A 17,896-nucleotide genomic window follows, 5' to 3' on the forward strand; every position below is an offset into this window, starting at 1 on the left:
CGCGGGGGGCGGGCGGCCGGGCGCCGCGGCCGCGCGCGGAGCGAGGGCACCGAGCCTGCCGCCTGCCGCCGCCCGCGCGCCGCCGCCCGCCGCCGCCGCCGCGGCCGTGCCCGGGCTTTGCCGGGGTTTCCGCGGCCCCCCGCTCGCGCTCGCTGCCTCGCCGGCGCCGGCGGGGCGGGGGCGGGGGCGACGGAGGGCTGCCTTCCGCGCTCCCCGCTCCCGGCAAGCGCCCGGCTCGCCGCTGGCCGCCGCTCGCTCCGGCGCTGGCCCGCTCGGCGGCTCCTCTCCCGCCCCCCCCCGCCACCGCTTCAAGTTGCAAAATCAGAAACGGCAGATAGGGCTGTCGGGAGAGGCATCCAGGAGAGCAGCGCGCCGGGCACACGGGCGGCTCACGGCGCGGCGCGCACACCCGCCCGCACACCCGCACACACACACACACACCCGCGCACACACACACACCCGCGCACACGCACACACACACACACACGCACAGAGCAGCGCCCGCACAGCCGCGCACACACCCGCACCCGCACCCGCACCCGCACACGCGGTCCGGGCGCTAGCAGCGCGGAGCCCGTGCAGACATAGAGGAAGCCGGAGCGCGGAGGAGGAGGAGGAGGAGGAGGAGGAGGAGGAGGAGGCGCGGGAGGAGGAAGAGGAGGAGGTCGCGGCCGCCGCTCGCCGCTCGCCGCCGCCGGGGCCCGGCCGCCGCCGCCGCCGCGGAGGCTCCCGCCGCCGCCGCTGCAGCCGCCGCCGCCGCCGCCGCCGCGGGCTCCGGGGCCGCCGGGCGGGCGCTGGGGGCACGGAGAGGAGCCGGCCGCCGGCGCTCAGGGCATGGAGGTGTCCGGGGGCCAGGTCCGGGGCAGGGCGCCGTCAGCCATGCAGGGCGGCCGTGCCGGGGAGCGCGGTGGAGGCGGGCTGGGAGCTGAGGCAGTTTGATTTCGTGCCGGTGGCGGTGGTGGCGGAGGAGGCTCCGGTCGCGTCTCTTTCTCTCGCGCTCTCGCTCGCTCGCGCTCTGTCTCTCTTTTTTTTGAGGAAAAAAATACAAAAAAAATCGGATGTGACTAAATTCGCAGAGGAGACGAATTCACGGCGAAGTGTAAAAATAGAGAACGGGAATAATAATGACACACGCAGGAAAAAGAGAGATCCAAAGTAGGTCGAATAAATAAATCCTCTTCTTTTCCTCTTCCTTGCCCCTTCCGTCTTCTTCTGTGAGAGCACACGGCGCCGGTTGCAAAAGAATCGGTGGAAATCGCCCCCAAAAAGGTTCTCTTTTTTGTTTGTTTGCCTAAAAAAAGTATTTCGGGTAAAAACTCATCAGCCAGAAGCAAAACCCTCCCCCAAAATAAAAAAATAGACAAGAATAGTCAAAATAATAACGGTATTAAGATGTGAACGCGTTCTCTCTCTCTCTCTCCGGGCTTTTTTCCCCCTGTCTCTCTGTCTCTTTCTGCTTTTTTCCCCTGTTCCTTTCTTTCCTTTTTTTTTTAGTTTCACCTCTCTCTTCTTCTCTTCTCCTGCAGAAATGAAGCGAAAGACACAAGGAGGAAGGGTGGAAAAAAGAAGAAAAGGAAGGAGAAGAGGGAGAGGAAGGGGAAAAAAACAACTAATAGAATATGCAAGAAAGGGGAGAGAGAGAGAGAGAGGGGGAGAGAGAGAGAGGGAGAGAGAGAGAGAGAGAGAGAGAGGGAGAGACCCAAAAAATGAATGCGTTTAAACGGGAAGCCTAGCAGAGCAATGTTTCCGAAAGGGGGATCTGCGCGAATGTCTGTATATAGTGAACTTTGACACTACTATTGAAACTGACACGTTTCTATGGAGATCGCTGCCTTATATGGAGCTCGTGTCAAGGAGCCAAGAGAAGGGCTGCTGGCAACTGATAATCAAAGGCGACTGACTGGTCAGAGCCCTGAATTGGGGGGAGAGAAAATGGGAGGCTAAGGTTAGCCAAGCCTCCTTCACTCCATTGGTTACCCCCCCCCCCCAGGTCTTTTTTTTTTCCTCCTTTTTTTTTTTTTTTTATTCGCTGCTACCTACTGACTGGGATGGGGAAGGGAGGGGAGGAGAGAGGGGGGAGTGAGGGAGGGAGGGGGAGCGGGAGAGGGAGGAGGGAGGGAGAGGGGATTCTTCTGACAAGCACAATTTACATTGAGATCGCCCTGCGCTGCTATTTACTTTGAGACCTGATTAGTATGGGTCGGCGATGGTCTCCCTCGCTGCCGCTCGCTCTCACACACCCCGGCACACACATCAAAAGCGGAGGATGCATTGCGATAGGCGGAAAGGGGAATTAAAAGGGAGCGATTTGGGCTCACCGTGAAAAGTTTTTCATATTTTAAAATGGGATTTCTGTGTCTGTTTTCAATTGCAAAAGCCAGGCGAGGGATTTTAATGATGGAGAAGGAAATATGCTTCATACAATAAGGAGTGTGTGTGTGCGTGTGTGTGTGTGTACACACTCACTTACATATTTACATCTGCATATACTCCCGCTCCACTTTGGGCTATTTTTGTTGTCGCTCCTTCGCGCTCTCATTCCTCACCTAATATGTCCACCCTCCTCTCATCACGCTGCCCATCGCCCCGTGGGGCTCACGGTGCCGTGAAGCGGGATCAGGAATCAGCACCCTTCTTTCCTCGGGGAGAGCATTTTGGGGGGAGGGGGTAAGGATGGGGGAGGGCCTGGACCAGACCCCGCGCGGGTCCCTGCGCCCTCCGCGCACCCTCCTGCGGAGCGCGGCACGCCGCCGCGGGGCCCCGCGGCCAGCAATAAACCCCGAAAAGTAAGTTGTGGCCGCGCCGCCCGCGCCGAGCGATGCGGGCGGAGCGCGGGCCGCGGCGGCGGCGGGGCCGCGCCCGCGGAGGGCGGCGCGGCGGGGGCGGGCGCGGGGGGCGGGCGGGCGCGGCGCCCCCTCCGCCGCGCCGCGCCGCGCCGCGCTGAGCGCCCGCTCCGCTCCGCTCCGCTCCGCTCCGCTCCGCCCGGCGCGGCCCCGGCGCGGCCCCGGCGCGGCCCGGGCGCGGCGGCGGCGGCGGCGGCGGCGGTGGCGGTGGCGGTGGCGGTGGCGGTGGCGGCGCGGAGCGGGGCGGAATCGCTGGATCCGGCTGCCATCTAGCGGACAGGCCGCCCGCCGAGCGCTGCGCCGCCGCCGGCTCCGCGCCCCCCTCCGCCGCGCACAAAGCCGCTGCCTCTTCTGAAGCAGTAGGAAGCCACGAAATCTTTTTATGGCTTTTTATCCCCCCCCTTTTCCTTTCTTCTTCTTCTTTTTGTTTTTTTAAAGCAACTGCACTGGGGAAAAGAACCCCCTTCTTTCTAACTGTGTACCTCTCCTAGCCTCCTTTCTCACGAGCCGCCCTTCCCTGAAGCCTCCCCCTTCTGCGAGAGGTTTAAAATTTGCCTTAGGTCGGGATCCTGTCTGTGACAAAGAAGAAACAAACCCTAAAAAAAAAAAAAAAGGCGAGAGAGAGAGAGAGGGAGAGAGAGGGAGAGGGACTACCCTCTTCTTAGCTCCCATAAAAGTTTATAATCAGATTGGAAGCCGGGGGAAAAAACTGCAGGGGGAAAGGGGATGAAATATATGACAGAAGTTTTATTGTTATTATTTTTGTAAAGAGATGTTGCTTTCATTAAAAAAAAAGAAAGCCTCAACTTTGATGTATCACGATCACAATTTTATTTTTGTGTCAGCGCTGAAACCTGAGGCTGAGAGGCGCCTGGAGAGGAGAATCCTTCATCATTTCTGAGCCCAGAATAAACGCTCGATTTTGTCCTGAAATAATGAAGAGATTTTCAATGAGTCCCTTGGCCAAGCCGTCTCTATTGTACATTGCATTGATAAAAAGGATGTTATTGACTATGCAACAGTAGGCTCCTTTCCTCCCTCTCCTTCTTTCCAAATAAACTCTCGGTCCTGTCTCTTGGTCAGTGAAAAGGTGAAACGAATAAGATTAAATCAGACAAAAAAGCGAGCTCCGTATGTATATCATCCAGATTTTACTCCCCAGACTGTGAAGAGACAGGGAGTAAAAGAGGCAGAGCAAGACACACAGAGAGAGGGAGAGGGAGACGCAGAGAGAGAGAGAGAGACAGACAGAGGCACAGACAGGAGACAGCCTGGGAGAAGCTGGACCGACCGAGCCGCCGCCGAGGTCTCCGCGCAGCGCGCACGGCCGCCGCTGGGCCGGCCCGGCCGAGCCCACCCCAGGCAAGTACCGCGCTCCGCCGGGCCGGGCCGGGGCCGGGCCGGGCCGGGGCCGGGGAGGGCGGCGCGGGGCTGCTCCCGCGGGGCTGCGCGGGGCGGTGCGCGGGGCTGCGCGGCGGCCCGCCTGGCCGCGGCAGCTCTCCCCCTTGGCGGCTGCGGGCTGCTCCCCGGGTGCCGGCGCGGGCCCGGGGTCCCGGGGTCGGTGCGGCGGGGGCGGGCGGCGGCTGGCGGGGCGATAGCGGGCGGGATAGGTGCAGCCCGCAGCTTTCAGCATGTTGTCCTGGGACATGACATCCCCCCCCCCCCCCCCGGGCACAGAGACGTGCGCGGTATTCCCCCCGCTCGGACAGCGCAGTGTTTATCGGAGCTGGCCGGCGCCGATATTGCAGGCACAAGCACCTACTCCGCGTAAATACCGAGCACGACTTACACTGCTAGTAACGGCGGCCGGCTGCCCGGTAAGGAAGTGTGAGCATACTAATGCTCTTGTCTTTCACCTGCTCTGTTTGTTATTTGATCACCTAATGAAAAGATCGATGGCAGCCTGTTTATCTGGGCGATAGTGTCAACAGATTAAAGGGGCAGCAATCAGATTCCTCTGAGCTGGACTGAGGCAGGAGGAAGCCCAGACCCACTCGCATTGCTCTGGTCTAGAAGGGTGTGTGTTGGGGGGAGGTGTTTTCTCCCCTCTCCTTGCTGTAAATGGTGCTGATTTTCATTTGCTGCTTGTAGAAAGCAACTATTAAATATGCATTTAAAAAAGCCGAGGCTTCAAGGACTGGTAAAGTTTGCGGGATTCCCGAGGAAAAGTCCATCTTCTGTGTCCTGTTGTTGTGCGGGGAAGGAGACTGGTAGCAGCTGAGCTGGGACGGAGTGAATCTATCAATAAAACTGGTCTCATTCCTCAGCTGCCCAGGTTAAAGCAAAGTTCAATCGACAGGAGGCATTTCCTCTCCCCGACAAATTACAGGAATACTTGAAAGTGGTCACAACTCACATTTAATTGAGGAATGAGCTTTGATTGCTTTTTAACCTCAGCGGATCTGGAATGGGCAGACGAGACCGCGCTAGCAACGCTGTGAGGCTGGGGACTCCCTCAAACTTCGTGTTCACTTTCCCTCGCCAGACCCCGCTTTCCTCAGGCGAGGGTCCAGCCTGGGAGCTGGAGGTCGCAGGGTTCTGGGGACGATTTATAGTTTGCTGTTTGGGATTTTCCCCCTTTCCCTCTTTCTCTTTCTCTCTCTCTCTCTCTCTCCTTTTCCCTCCTGGAGTGACCGAAGCCGGGACCGCGCTAGCTCCTCTCTGCTTTGCAGTTCTCTTGTCCCCTCCGGAAAGGAAAAGTTAATTCTGGCAATTAGTGGTGACAGCTTCTAAAACCTTTTTCTGACGGGAAGCGGGAGGAAAGCATAAAACCCAGTCGAAGGTGGTATTATTCTGTAAATAACACAGGAGAATGCTACATGTAAACTGGGGGTCGAGATCTGTATTCTGTATTTTTCAAAACAAATGTTAAGTGCCTGCTTCACCTGCCAAGCTCCACAAAGCAATATGTATAAATACACATACACACCACACACGCGCACGTACATACATATAAATATATATATATATACACACACATACGCATACATACGCGGTGGAGTACATGAAGGGCAATAAATACCTAGACTGCTGTCATAGGACCCAGCGATCGGCTCTGCCATGCAAAAATACATTTCTCGTTCCCAGCTTTTAGCATTTCTAATCATCCCCTGCTCGGACAAGAAAATGCGTTAAAGATGGGAAACTATAAAAGAGCCCTGGCATTTTGAACCTCCGTTCCGCGAGCCCGTGCGCTGCCCGGTCCCTGCCGCCCCCGCCGCGGGTGACCGCCGGCGCTGCAGGGCAGCAGCCGCGTGAACCCGCCCCCGGGCTGCGCTGCCGCGGAGCTGCGGGCGCGGGGAGCGGGGGGACGCGCCAGGCTGCAGCGTCCGGCCGGGCCCGGCGCGGTCCCCAGCCGGCGGTGCCGGGCCAGGCCTCGGCAGGGCGCAGCGCCCGGGCAGGCCTCGCTTCCCGCCGGCAGGGCCGGGGCCTTTCCTCCCAGGCCTTTTTCCTCTTAAAAAAATTTTTTTTTATTTTTTCCTTCTCCCTCCCCCACCGCTTTGGCCACATCTGAAGGACAACCGAGAGCTTTTAACAGCACAATAAAAGATATATTGACTGCAGGTTGTGTTTTATAAGGGGGAAACGACCGCTCCCTGCTTTGGGAAGTAGTCTCCGGTGGGTTGTATCACCCCGCGCAGCCGGGGGGCGGGGGGGGGGGGGGGGGGGGGCATGGCTGGCCTCTCCTCAGGTTTTTAGGCTGTTCACTTGCAGCCAGCCCGCAGCACCTGCCCGGCACCTCCCTCCTGCTCCCCCTGCTCGGTGGGTCACACCCCGAGGGGGGGGAGTTCTTTATGCAGACCCCTTTCTATTACCCAGGGGAGCAAACCACTGCGAGAATAGCCCCCCCCCCCCCCCCCAATTTTCTAGCATCACTTGTGGCAGCGGCAGCCTTCAGGCCCCCGCGGCAGGTAGCAATAGCTCCGCGGGGCCAAGCGCAGCGGGAGCCGCCGAGGGGCCGCGGGCGGCCCCGGGGGCCCCGACGGGGCCCCCGGAGCGCCCGCGGCCCCTCGGCGGCTCCGTGTGCCCGGCCCGGGCGCGGCCGCCCTCCCTCCGCGCCCACCGCCCGCGCTCCCGGGAATTATTTTAGCCCTCATTGGCATAACGCAGCGTGACAGCGGCCCCCCCCCCCCCCCCACTCCCGCAGCCTCCCCGCCACCCCCTCGGCAAGGCAATCTGCCGTCAGCGCCGTCTCCCCAACAGCCGGGGCTGCTGCGAGCTGGGTTTTGTCATTTGTTCGCTCTCAAAAGTTCTGGGCGCCAGCGTCAGCCTGCAAAAGCAGGGCGCTGAATCACAACTTTGCGCTCGCCATCCACCCGAACAGCAACGCCTGAGCATCCGAAGCCTGCCTCGAAAAAAAAAATTAAGTAAAAATCTGTGCATGAAAGTTAAAAAAGCGTCTGCGCGGGGTGGGCAGAGCAAGCGCCCAAAGCGAAGGCCACTTGTCTAGAGGTATAAAGGAGCATGGCAATTCCCAAGTAAGCTCCAGGAAAAGAAACTGATGACCCCTTGATGCAAATCAAACCTTCCTATATAAGGCAAATCTGGGAATCATTTTCAACACGCTGGTGAATCCAGGACCAAATATTTACTTTCGGCACAAATTAAGCCGCGGTCATCTAAGCGCCGAAGCCAAAAGAAACAAAAGTGTACAAAAGCCATTAACAGGAGGCTTTGCGTTGAAACACATCTGACTGCATTTTAAATCCTCGACTTCTGTTAGGGATGAATTCGGTGTTATTTCTTATTCTGAATTGGGCTAGAGCTTTTGATGAAGAGTTGACGTTTGGAAACGAGTTTGAAAGTTGCTAGATTGTCCTGACGATGCAATCGACTGTACTATATAATCATCTCCTTAATAGTTACCTGTCAAAGATCCCATTTCTTTTACTGCAGAGATTAGTCTATCAGAAGTAGGTCTGAGTTGGACTTTTCGCAGACCAAAGATCGAATACGTTAAAGCATTTAATGTCACTTCCTCCCCTGCCTCTAAGATAAAACAGTGCAAAAGTGTTTTGCTCGGGAAATGTGGCTGGTAACAACAGTGGTGATATAATCATATTTACCTCGTCAGAAGTTGATCTAAGTAATAAACCTTAGCATTTTCACTTAAACTGTCAGTAGTAAGATATGTTTATTATGGCGTATTCTAGCTGCGTGGGGAGGACGAGGATGAGCTTTAGGTAAAGTTTAAACGAAATAGAATAAACGTATCAAATCGCTCCAGCCCAGCACAAAAGCTGTAAATGGCTGCTATGTATTTTACCACGCAAAGGCTTTTTTATTCACACGTTTCTAGGGGCGAAGCCCGGGCATATACAACGGTGTCGTTAATAAAGTATACAGAATTGCATGATCCTACCAAACCGGGCTAGAGTTATATGTTTTATTGTTAACCCCTTGCACTGAATCTTCTGAAGCTGAAAGGGAAAAGGAAAGGGCTTTTGTCCGAGCTGATCCTTGGCTATTCTGGGGCTCAGGTTGGTGTGAAAGGGACGAGGAGGTCACTCGAAATCTCCTTTTATCTACTCCTATTTTCTCTCTGGATCAGCAACTTTGAATAGACACCATCTAATCGCTCGTAATGGAAAAGAAAAAAAGGAGAGAGAGAGGGCTCTGGAGCGACGAAAACGCGGTCACTCTGGGAGCGCCGGGCCGGCTGCGGGCGTGTGTGTGCACGCGTACCCCGCTGCCCCGGGCGCGCAGCCCCCGCGGGGCCCCTGCGCGCCCCCTGCGCGCCCCGCACACGCGTGGCCGCGGCGTGGCCCGGCTGCCCCGGGCTCAGGGCGCGGAGCCGGGCAGCGGCGGCGGCCGGGGCAGAGCCGCACCGCGGAGCCCTGCGGGTGCTGCGCTGGCGGTGACCCTGGCAGCCCGGGCTTGCTGTAGCTCTTCCCGCGGGTGGCAGGGGGCGGCTGCTCCCCCCGGCCGCAGGGAGGGAGGCGGGGGGGGCCCGGGAGCCCCCTCCCCAGCCGCCCCCCGCCCGCCGGGCGCTGGGCTGCGGCCAGTGGTACCAAGTCCCTGAGCCCGAGTCGTGCGCCAGCGCCCGCGGGAGGTGAGTGCGGGTTCCTGTCGCCCACAGCGGTCGTCTCTCCAAGGCTGGCTATTGTGTTTAGAGAGCCAGGGGGGAGGGAAAGGCAGACAAAACTGGGGGCCGCTGGCCAATAGAAGCAGCTGTGTTCCAGGGGCTAGGGACCTCGCGATCCGAGCCAGGACACCACCTCCTCCCCTCGGGCCGCTCAGAAACTGGCATTTCTCGCTGAGTCCAGGATGCTCTCGCTGTAAATTCCTTTAAGTGACTACTTTGTTGCTAAGGCTACAAGTTCCCATCCCAACACACAAATCTTGCTCACTCCAGGACCAGCCCAAGCCCTGGGCAGGAGTCTTGACTTAAGAAACCTACTTCAAACTCCTTGGAGTGCCTCCCTGCTAAATACCTGCTCAAGCCTGCAGTCCAAATGAGGGACTACACAGTCCTGCCCCTCCTCCCCTCCCTCCGCTCTCCCGTGATACGTTTTGCTGGGACCTCTGGTCAGAGGATGGCGAGAAGAAACCCAGCCCAGTAAAGATTAAATTAAGTAGAAGAAATCCAGCCGGTATATATTTTGAAGCTCCGGTGGGGCGTCAAACCGATGTTTAACACATTTTTTCCACTCACTGTGCACAAGTCCTGAGCCTGCACCGCCTTTTAATTTTTTCCACCTTGGAGGAGGAGGAGGGGGAGGAGGAGGGGGCATTTGCGAGCACTGACAGAAAAGGGCTGCCCCGACCGCAAACCTGGCCCCGTGCCCCGCCGCCGCCGAGGGGCGCCCCTGGGGGCCCGGCCCCTGCGGGCTGGGGGGCCGGGGGTGGCCCAGGCTGCCCCCAAATGCGGAGCTCCAGCTGAAAGAAAGGGGCTCGGCGCTATCTTAGCCCACCAGCCGCCTCCTGCTTCCTCCCCGCACCCCGCCGCCCTCGCTCGCCCATTTGGCCAAACCGGCTGCGGCCCCTGAACAGCCGAGGAAATACTGTTTTAACAGCCCGGCTGGGCACCGCGGACAAATGTTGGCGACCCCGGAGCCCCCCGGTGCCCAGGGACCGCGCAAGGGCTCCGCGGCGAGAGCCCGGCTCGCTCGGTGCCGGGGGAGAGGAAGGAGCCCGGAGGCGCCGGGCGCCCGGGAAAGTTAGGCGTGACTCGGGAAGCGCTTGCGAATGCAAATAGAAATGAATAAATAAACCTCAAACCAGGTAGTTTGGGTGTAATAGTTTAGCAGGACTAATTGCAGACAATGGAGCTGAAATGACTTCTCCAATTAGCTGCTGGTTGGAGTTTAGTTGGAGGAACTGTCAGCTCCAGCGATGGGTAATTGCTTTATTGCTCACAAAACTATCATCTATTTAGAACATATGTGCTAATTACTCTGGATGGGCGTCGGAAAAGAGACCATAAATCTGTTAGCACTTTAAAAAGTCTAGGGTACTTGTAAGCAACCAAGCTCCCTTCCTTGGTGCGTTAAAGGCGAGAGTCAGTCCTGGATGACAGTCTTCCCAAGAATAATAATAAAAAGATAAAAATATCAAAATAAGCCGCATGTGCGCTGGGGTACATTTGCGACCCTGGGGCGGGGGCAGGGGGAGAAGTGGTCATCTCCAAGTCAGGAAACCTCGTTCCATAGATCAAACTAGCGCAATAAATCACTGCTGTAAGAACGATTCTCCTCCTTAGCTTTCCACTATTTTTTTGCAAAAAGATTAGTTTAAAAATCTTTTAATTGGATTACTCTGGAAAATTAATCTCCTTTAGACTTGCGAAGTTTGTGTACCAAATATTTGGAATTAATTCACTGTTACTAAAAGCATCCGGGATACCTTTTGTTGGAACTAACTAAGAGAAAGAACAGGTAGGGAAGGTGACATTTTAATGTATGCATTCGTGTGCTCTCAGAGCTCTCTATGCATATTCATTGCTATATATGTGGCATTATAGTGCACAAAACTACTGTTGTAAGGAGATAAAACAGAATTGTTTTTTGGGCTGCTATGGATCAAGGCTCCATCACGGGGTGGGTACCCCTGGGGAGGAGAAATAAAAAAGGAAAACATAGGAGAATTTGCGGGGGGGGTGGGTGGGTGGAAGCCCTGCTTGATGGCCGTGGCTGATGCCAGCAGGGCCGCCAGGCGCCTTCGGGAGCTGCTGCTCCCTCCGGGAAAGCGGTGGCTCTCGGGGCCGGGGCGCCCCGCTCCCCAGCGCCTCCCTGCCCCGCGCCCGGGGGAGCCTGGCGCTGCCTCTGCCCCTGCCTGCGGGGCGGGACGGGAGCGGGGCGGAGGGGAGGGAAAAAAGGGGAAAAATAAAAGTTTTGCCTGCTCGAGGAGGAGTCCTGCAGGCTCTGCGCTGTGAGGGCGCATCCCGGGTCGGAGCTGTCGCTGCCCCGCTCACCCTCCTCTACAGGCGCTGCGCTCCGCACCTGAGCCGCGGGGGCCCGCGGGCGCGCACCCCCCGCCCGGGGCTGACCCGGCACCGCGGGGGCCGCAGCGCCGTCGCGGCCCCTGTGCGCCCCTCGCCAGCCGGGGCACCGCGCCGGCACGCAGGGGCATCCCCTACTTCTAAACCCAGCGCCGCTGCGAGCAGCAGCCCTGCGAGGTGCGGTTAATTGGCGGGGGATGAAGGCGTAATGACTTGCCAGGAAGACGATCGCGATTCTCTAATGCGCTCCCCCCCCCCCCCCGCCTTCCCTCCCTTTTTGTAAACACCGACATGCCATCTCTCTGCTAAAAGAGCAATAAAGCGGGATTCATTTGTTTATTTTTACTTATTTATTTTTCCCCGAAGGAAACAAACCTGCAACTTGTTCTGGGTGATTTATGCGCAGAGTGTGACGGTGCCGGAGCCGCGGCGGCAGGGCGGGCGGCGGCGGCGGATCCGCGCCGGCGGATCCGGGCTGGGGCAGCGCGGTGGGGCGCGCCGGGCCGCAGCAGGCGGCAGGGACGGGGGGGTGTGGTTGCGTGTGTGTGAGCCGGGGTGCGCGGGCGAGCGGGCAGCGGGGCCGGGCAGCAGCAGGAAGGAGCCTTTTGCCCTCCCGAGCGCTGCCCGAGCTCCGCGCAGCGCGGATGTCACTTCGGCCACTTGCGCCCGTCCCTGCCAGGGCCCCAGCAAAGCAACCTCTCCCCCAGCGAGCAAATCCCATCCGCTCTCCGGCGGGTTTGCCTTTGAGGCACCTTCTTTATCTCTAATTAGAGTTTGCCATTTCGGAATCAGCATTAAATTTTTAGCGTCAGCCGTTATTGAACGGCGAAGCACCGAATGGGATTATGTGCATTTAATAAAACATGTGATACAGATGCACGCATACTTCTACATCAGCCGCACGGAGAGAAAACATACACAGAAATGTACGCACGTAAACCCACAGAGGTGGATGGATATACCCAAATCCCATACTATAACTTAACACGCTCGTACTCAGACATGTATCCAAGCCCAGATCCGGAAACCCTGCACACACAGGGCACACAAGCGTTCACATACAGCCGTGTGTGCATAGTGTGTGTGTAGACACACATATGTGATCCCTGTGGGGATACGCACAAGTACGTAGCTATTTCCAGCCAGAGTTTATATACTTGCTAAACAACCCTGTGGTCTGCAGTGAATTCATTATTACGGTCCTAATCCGGCCGTAAATCTGTTCGGTGTCTGCTCACCTTTTACCTCCGGCTCTGTTTTTTTTTTTTTTCCCTTCTACCTCGTGGCTTTTCCGCTACCTCTGTTGAATTGCACACAGGTAAAAGTTTCACGTCCCTGTGCTGTAGCTAAACAGATTAATATACACTGACAGACTCTTTATCCCTCTTCGCACAATGTTAAATGAATCTTAAAGTCCCTTCTGAGACAAGCGGGTCTGTCTGTCTGTCTCCCTGTCTATCTGCTCACGCTTTGGATGTGCCCTGTGGAAACTGTTTACAGTTTGGAAGACTCTAACCTTGATTTTCCGGCTTTGAGCTCCCTCTGGAAGCGGAAAGAGCAATTACTCCACATTACTGTACATATTTTATTGCAGTGATAGATCGCAGGTGTTTCAGCTGCGGCTATTGTCTGCCTCCCTCCCGCAGCCCTTTAACCGGGGAGGAGCAGCTGCAGGCAAGTCCCGGTTACCGGGAGCCGGCCCGCGGCCCCCGCCGCGCCGCTGCTGGGGTGCCCGGTGCTGCGCCCTGCCGCGGCGCCCCACCGCCCCCGCGCAAGCCCGGCGGGCGCGCAGCTCAGCGCACCGCTGCCGCGCTCGCCCCGCGCCGGCCGCTGCGGGGCCGGGGCCGGGGCCGGGGCCGGGGCCGGGGCGGCCTCGCGGGGCTGCGGGAGCAGCGGGGCAGCCGGCGCTGGCGCCGCGGCCGGGCGCAGTTGGCGCGGCGGGTCGGGGCGCGGCGGGGAGGCACGGGCTGCTCTCACTCCCCGCCCGGTCCCGCGGTAGCGGACGGACGATCCCGGCGGGGCTCGGGCTCAGCCCTGCGCGGTCGGGCGGAGCTGCCACCACTGGACGCTAAGTTGCTGGGATTTCTTTTTCTTGCGTTGGAAATGCCTGCGAGGGCCGAGGCGTTTTGCCCGAGGAGCGTTAGCTGGGTGCAAGGGGCACATCCAGCCTGTGGGAAGCAGCGGCATCCCGTCCGTTTCCATTTGAACTCCCCCGCCCGCCTCTCAGCCCTCCCGCTTTGGATGAAGGCAGGAGGCAGCTCAACTCCCCGCAGCCTGCGTGCCCCCCCCGCCCCCCCCCCCCCCCCGAGAGCTGGGTCTGCGCGAATGCGCCACCGACGCCGTGCGGGGGGGCGGGGGCGAGTGGCAGCGCGGCTCGGCGCCGTGCGCGCAGCGGCGTGGGCGGCCGGCGCACGAGTGGCCGCGGGGGGAGGCTGACGGCAAGTCCCCGCACACGCGTGGCACTGCCCGGGGCGACACGCCTCCACCCGGCCGTGCAGCTGCCCGCGGGTGGCCCGGCGCGCACGGGCGCTGCTGGGGCTGCAGGTCCCGCCACGAAGCCGGCGAGGGGCCCGGGGGGGTAACGCCGCTGCGCGGGGGGAGAAGCTGGTTTTGCCGCCGGCGGCTCGTGCGCGCTGCCCGGGCGCCCCGCTTGTGCGCCGGAGCGCGGGGAGGCTGGCGGCCGCCCACGCTCGCTATAGATAGCTCGTTTGTGGAAATGCATTTTCTCAGTTTAATTGCAGGAACGCTTAACGTCTAACGCACGGTGCAACGCATGGCAGGCAGCAGCGACCTTGCGAGATGAATAGAGGCTGTCTTCAGCCGAGAGGTGGGGAAAGGGAGGGCAGGGGTAGCGCCTGAGCGTGGGAGCCCAGGCAAAGAAGAGAGCGGTGTGTGGGGGGGAGTCCAAAACAAAGACCCAGGCCAAGGAAATGGCTAAAACCCCAGAACAGCGCGGTTTGGCTAGAAAGTGCCTGAGATGGTCGCTTTTAATTTAAGCTATATAATGGCCCTTTTGAGAGGAAGCCAGAGGATTCATTTCCAGCGAGTTACAAAGGTGCAGGGTGGAGGCAGCCGGCTCGGCGGTGCCGAAGCATCCCTGAATAGCATTAAAGTGTGTCATGGATCAGTGTCACGGTGACGTATGGCACCGCGCAGGGATCACTGTGAGTGACTGGCGTAATAGACAGGCAGAGTGGACCAAAGTCTCCTTGACAATTCTTAGTCATATGTCTTGGGGGGATAGTTTTACATTTGTGATCCGTTTATTTGGAGCCAATTCCGGGAGAGACACACGAAGAACATGACTGACTCTTTCTAAGTGGGATGAAGATGGGCTTACATGGCACAAAAGATTGCGGGGAAAATCTGAGGAGGTCGCCGGTTTCGGTGCAAAGCACTTGGCAAAACACCTGCTGTAGCTAATTAAATAGGACGCCTCTGCCTTCTCCAGCGAGCCTGAGACAGGGGTGGCTAAACCGTGCACTGCTCAGCGCACCGCTGCGCTCCCCAGCAATCCGGTGCAGAGTTAGCTCAGCATCGCACACGTCGCCTGCCCCTCATTAGGATACCCTCGTCTCGGATCACGACCTGAGGGGTGTAGCTCGTATCCTGTTTCTTAGGCGTGTGCTCTGCGCCGGGCTGTGAAATGCTGAATCTGTGCATAATATCAAGTCGTGCTTCGATAGTAAGTGAGAAACACACTAAAGTAGCATCGGCGTAGTTTCTCCAAGCAGACAAGCGGGCTAGGAAAACGCACGTTTTAGAAAGCCACTGAACTAAGCGGGCTGCACACCAACATTTACCTTGCGCCTTTCGCCACGACGGGGAGAACCCGAGAAACCGGAGCTTCGGTTTTTCCTTTTGTTTCCAGGCACCCTCAGCTGAAAGTGGCGGTCTGGGCTTCTTTTCCCGCCGCGCACTCGTCCCCGAGGCTGCGCCCTCGGCTGCGGCGCCGCCCGGGCTCCCGGGCCCCAGGAGCGGGCGCCCCACGGGCCCCACGGGCGGCGCGGCGCTGCCTCGGGAGCCCCTCGCTCTCCGCCGCGGTGCCCCGCTCCGCAGGCAGCCCAGGGGGCTCGCAGGGGCCCGCTTCCGCAGCCCGGTCAGGAACATTTGTCACCTCTAAAACCACCCAGAGGCGGTATTTATCCCGCCGAGAGCAGGACGAAGAGCATTCGCCCTGAAAGGGGAGTCGCAAAAGGGAAACCACCTTTCAACCCGATACCGCAAAAACGGCGGCTCCAGATGTTGTAAGAAGTTCACTAAACGTGTGAGCAGGTAATGCGGGGAATAGTGACATTGTGAACAGAAAACATCTAATTAACAATGACTTCATTTGATTGGGAGGATGAAAAAGCCTTTTTAAATCAATCCAGATTTACTGGCCTAAGCACAGCCAGTTTATGAATATGGAGGCTCTATCGAGTCTGCCTTCTTTCAAGATGTCATCTGAGGGGTAATAGTATAGGTGAAGTCATTTAGTTACACTGTGGAAACTTTTATAGTCCCTTTCTTGGGAATTTAATTCAGTGCTTCTTCATTTTATTAGGAACAGACTGACTTCATCAACTGCGCTCTCCATGTTTAGAGGCACGACTGCTTGAAGCAATTAGGCTCCCCAATTAGCATACTTCTCCTGACCCCAGCAGCACCGCCAGGTCTTTACATTATCCATCTCTTCAAAGCAGGGGAAAGTCAGAATAAAACATGCCTCCCAAGTGTCCGCGGTGGTGAAACCAACACGCAAGCGGGCTACCAAAATTACTCCTTTGCCCTTAAGGGCCGGGGAAAAAAGCCTCCTAACAGCACCCTGGTGTTTATGTTTCAGCAGCACGGGCGGCCCTTCCCCGGCTCAGTCATTCCGCTGCGGTTCTTCCCTGGGCTGTTTTGCGCGTTTTGCACGGATTTCGAGCGTGTCGCGAAACCGCCGACTACCTAATGGCTGTTCTGCCCCTCGGTTTCAGCAGGGTCTAGCGCGACGCACCGCCGAGCGGCGAGGAGCCGCTGCGAGAGCCGCTGCCGCGGCGGGGCGAGCGGGGCCGAGCGCGGCCGAGCGCTGCCGCCCGCGCCTCGGTGCTCCCGGCCAGGAGAGGCCCCCGGAGCCCCGCGCCCGGGCGCAGCGCCGCCTCCCGCCGCTGCTCCCCGTCGCCGAGGGGGAGCCGCGCCGCCCGCCGCCCCTCCGCAGGTGCCTCCGGAGCCCAGCGGCGCCTTGAGCTGCCGGCCGCCGGGGAAGGTTAGCGACCCCTCGCCGCCCGACCGCCGCCGCACCGCGCTCTCAGCACCGGGTGCGTGGCGGTGCCGCCGGCGGCAGCAGCAGCGGCTGGGGTGCCCGGCCCTTCGCGGACGGGCGGTCAGCGCCCCTCGCCCGGCCCCGGCTCTCGCCGTCCCTCGGCATGCGGGCGACCACCGCCGCGCACCGGCCCTCGCCCCCGCCCGGCTTCCCCGTCCCCGCCCGCGGGCTTCCCCGAGCACCCGCCGGCGCGGTACGGCCCGCAGCGCGCCCCCCGCGCCTCCTCGCCCTCGGGGGCACCCGCAGCCCCCGGGGGCCTCGAGGAGCCGCCTGGCCCCGGCGCCCCGACGGCCCCTCCACGGGTCCCGTAGCAGCACCCGCCCAGCACGGCCGAAAGGACTCGTGTTTTCCAGCCGTACTGAAACCCCGCGGAGGGGATGCGCGGAGCCGGCGCTCAGCAGATAGAGCCATCCGCCCAGAGCTTCACGGCACTACGGAAGAAAAATCTCTATAAAACGAAATAGGCAATCAACTGAAATCTATCCTCTTTAAATAAACTGATTCCTTAGTATTTTCCCAGTGTTGCTGTAAGTTGTTGTCTATGATGTCCCCCAGGGCTCTTTCCTCCGCTCTCTGATTTGGTGTATAAAAGCAGCTCTGAATGATGGATTACTGTGTCATTGCAGCCTGCGAAGGATTAATTTGTTTCATTGATTTCTCTTTAGGCAGATTGCCAGAATTCTCTGCTTCCCACCTTTCCCCGGGACTTCCAGCAGTAATAGACAGTAATAGCCTAAGACAAATCAGCCCATTCTTGTAAAAATAGAAACACAAAATCCTCAAGTCCCAGGAAAGCCATAAAGAAGTTTTTCCTTGCTGTGCTGTAAAATTACCGATTCTTAAAAGGGAGTCCGACTTCTCCGACCCCCTCCCCCCGTTACAGAAAAGCTTGCAGGGCCCTTTGGAGGGGCTGTTTTAATAGCAATTTCAGCGAGTAGTTGCAGGTAAATGACGGGTATTTGCGGTCTTGAACAAATGTTTTGTTCATGCTTAACAGCCGGGGTAGGTGTCCTAGATGGACTAAGTACACCTCACAGTCAATTCTTTCTTAAAATCCGGGGCCCCTCTATAGCTGATCTACTACCGATCAGTCTGCCTGTCTGGGCTACCGCGAAGAAACGCGGTTATGTCGGGTCTCAGAGAGCCTGGCCTGCCGTGGGGGTGGCCGGGACGGGGCTCCCTCAGATCAACTCGTCTGCATGCTTTTGGGTGAGCTGATCGCAAACTAAGGCCTTGAAACACTGCCATGTGGCAGGAAAAGGGGACCCTGTCCAGTGCATGTTATGGGGAAGGGCGAGGGAAGGAGAGAAAAATCCCATATTGCAG

The 17,896-nt window shown here is 58.6% G+C and overlaps 1 long non-coding RNA gene across 3 annotated transcripts in view; it reads left to right on the forward strand.

Annotated features, from left to right (window-relative positions):
- Window positions 1-3,764: 3,764 nt before the first annotated feature.
- LOC135324168 (uncharacterized) overlaps window positions 3,765-17,896 on the forward strand; it is a 91,069-nt gene continuing 76,937 nt past the window's right edge. For all 3 annotated transcript variants that reach the window (XR_010385520.1, XR_010385519.1, XR_010385518.1), the window contains exon 1: window positions 3,765-4,205. This is a non-coding gene — a long non-coding RNA (uncharacterized LOC135324168). The remainder of the gene's footprint in view (window positions 4,206-17,896) is intronic.

This window comes from Dromaius novaehollandiae, chromosome W, assembly GCF_036370855.1.
Source record: "Dromaius novaehollandiae isolate bDroNov1 chromosome W, bDroNov1.hap1, whole genome shotgun sequence".
Lineage (NCBI taxonomy): Eukaryota > Metazoa > Chordata > Aves > Casuariiformes > Dromaiidae > Dromaius > Dromaius novaehollandiae.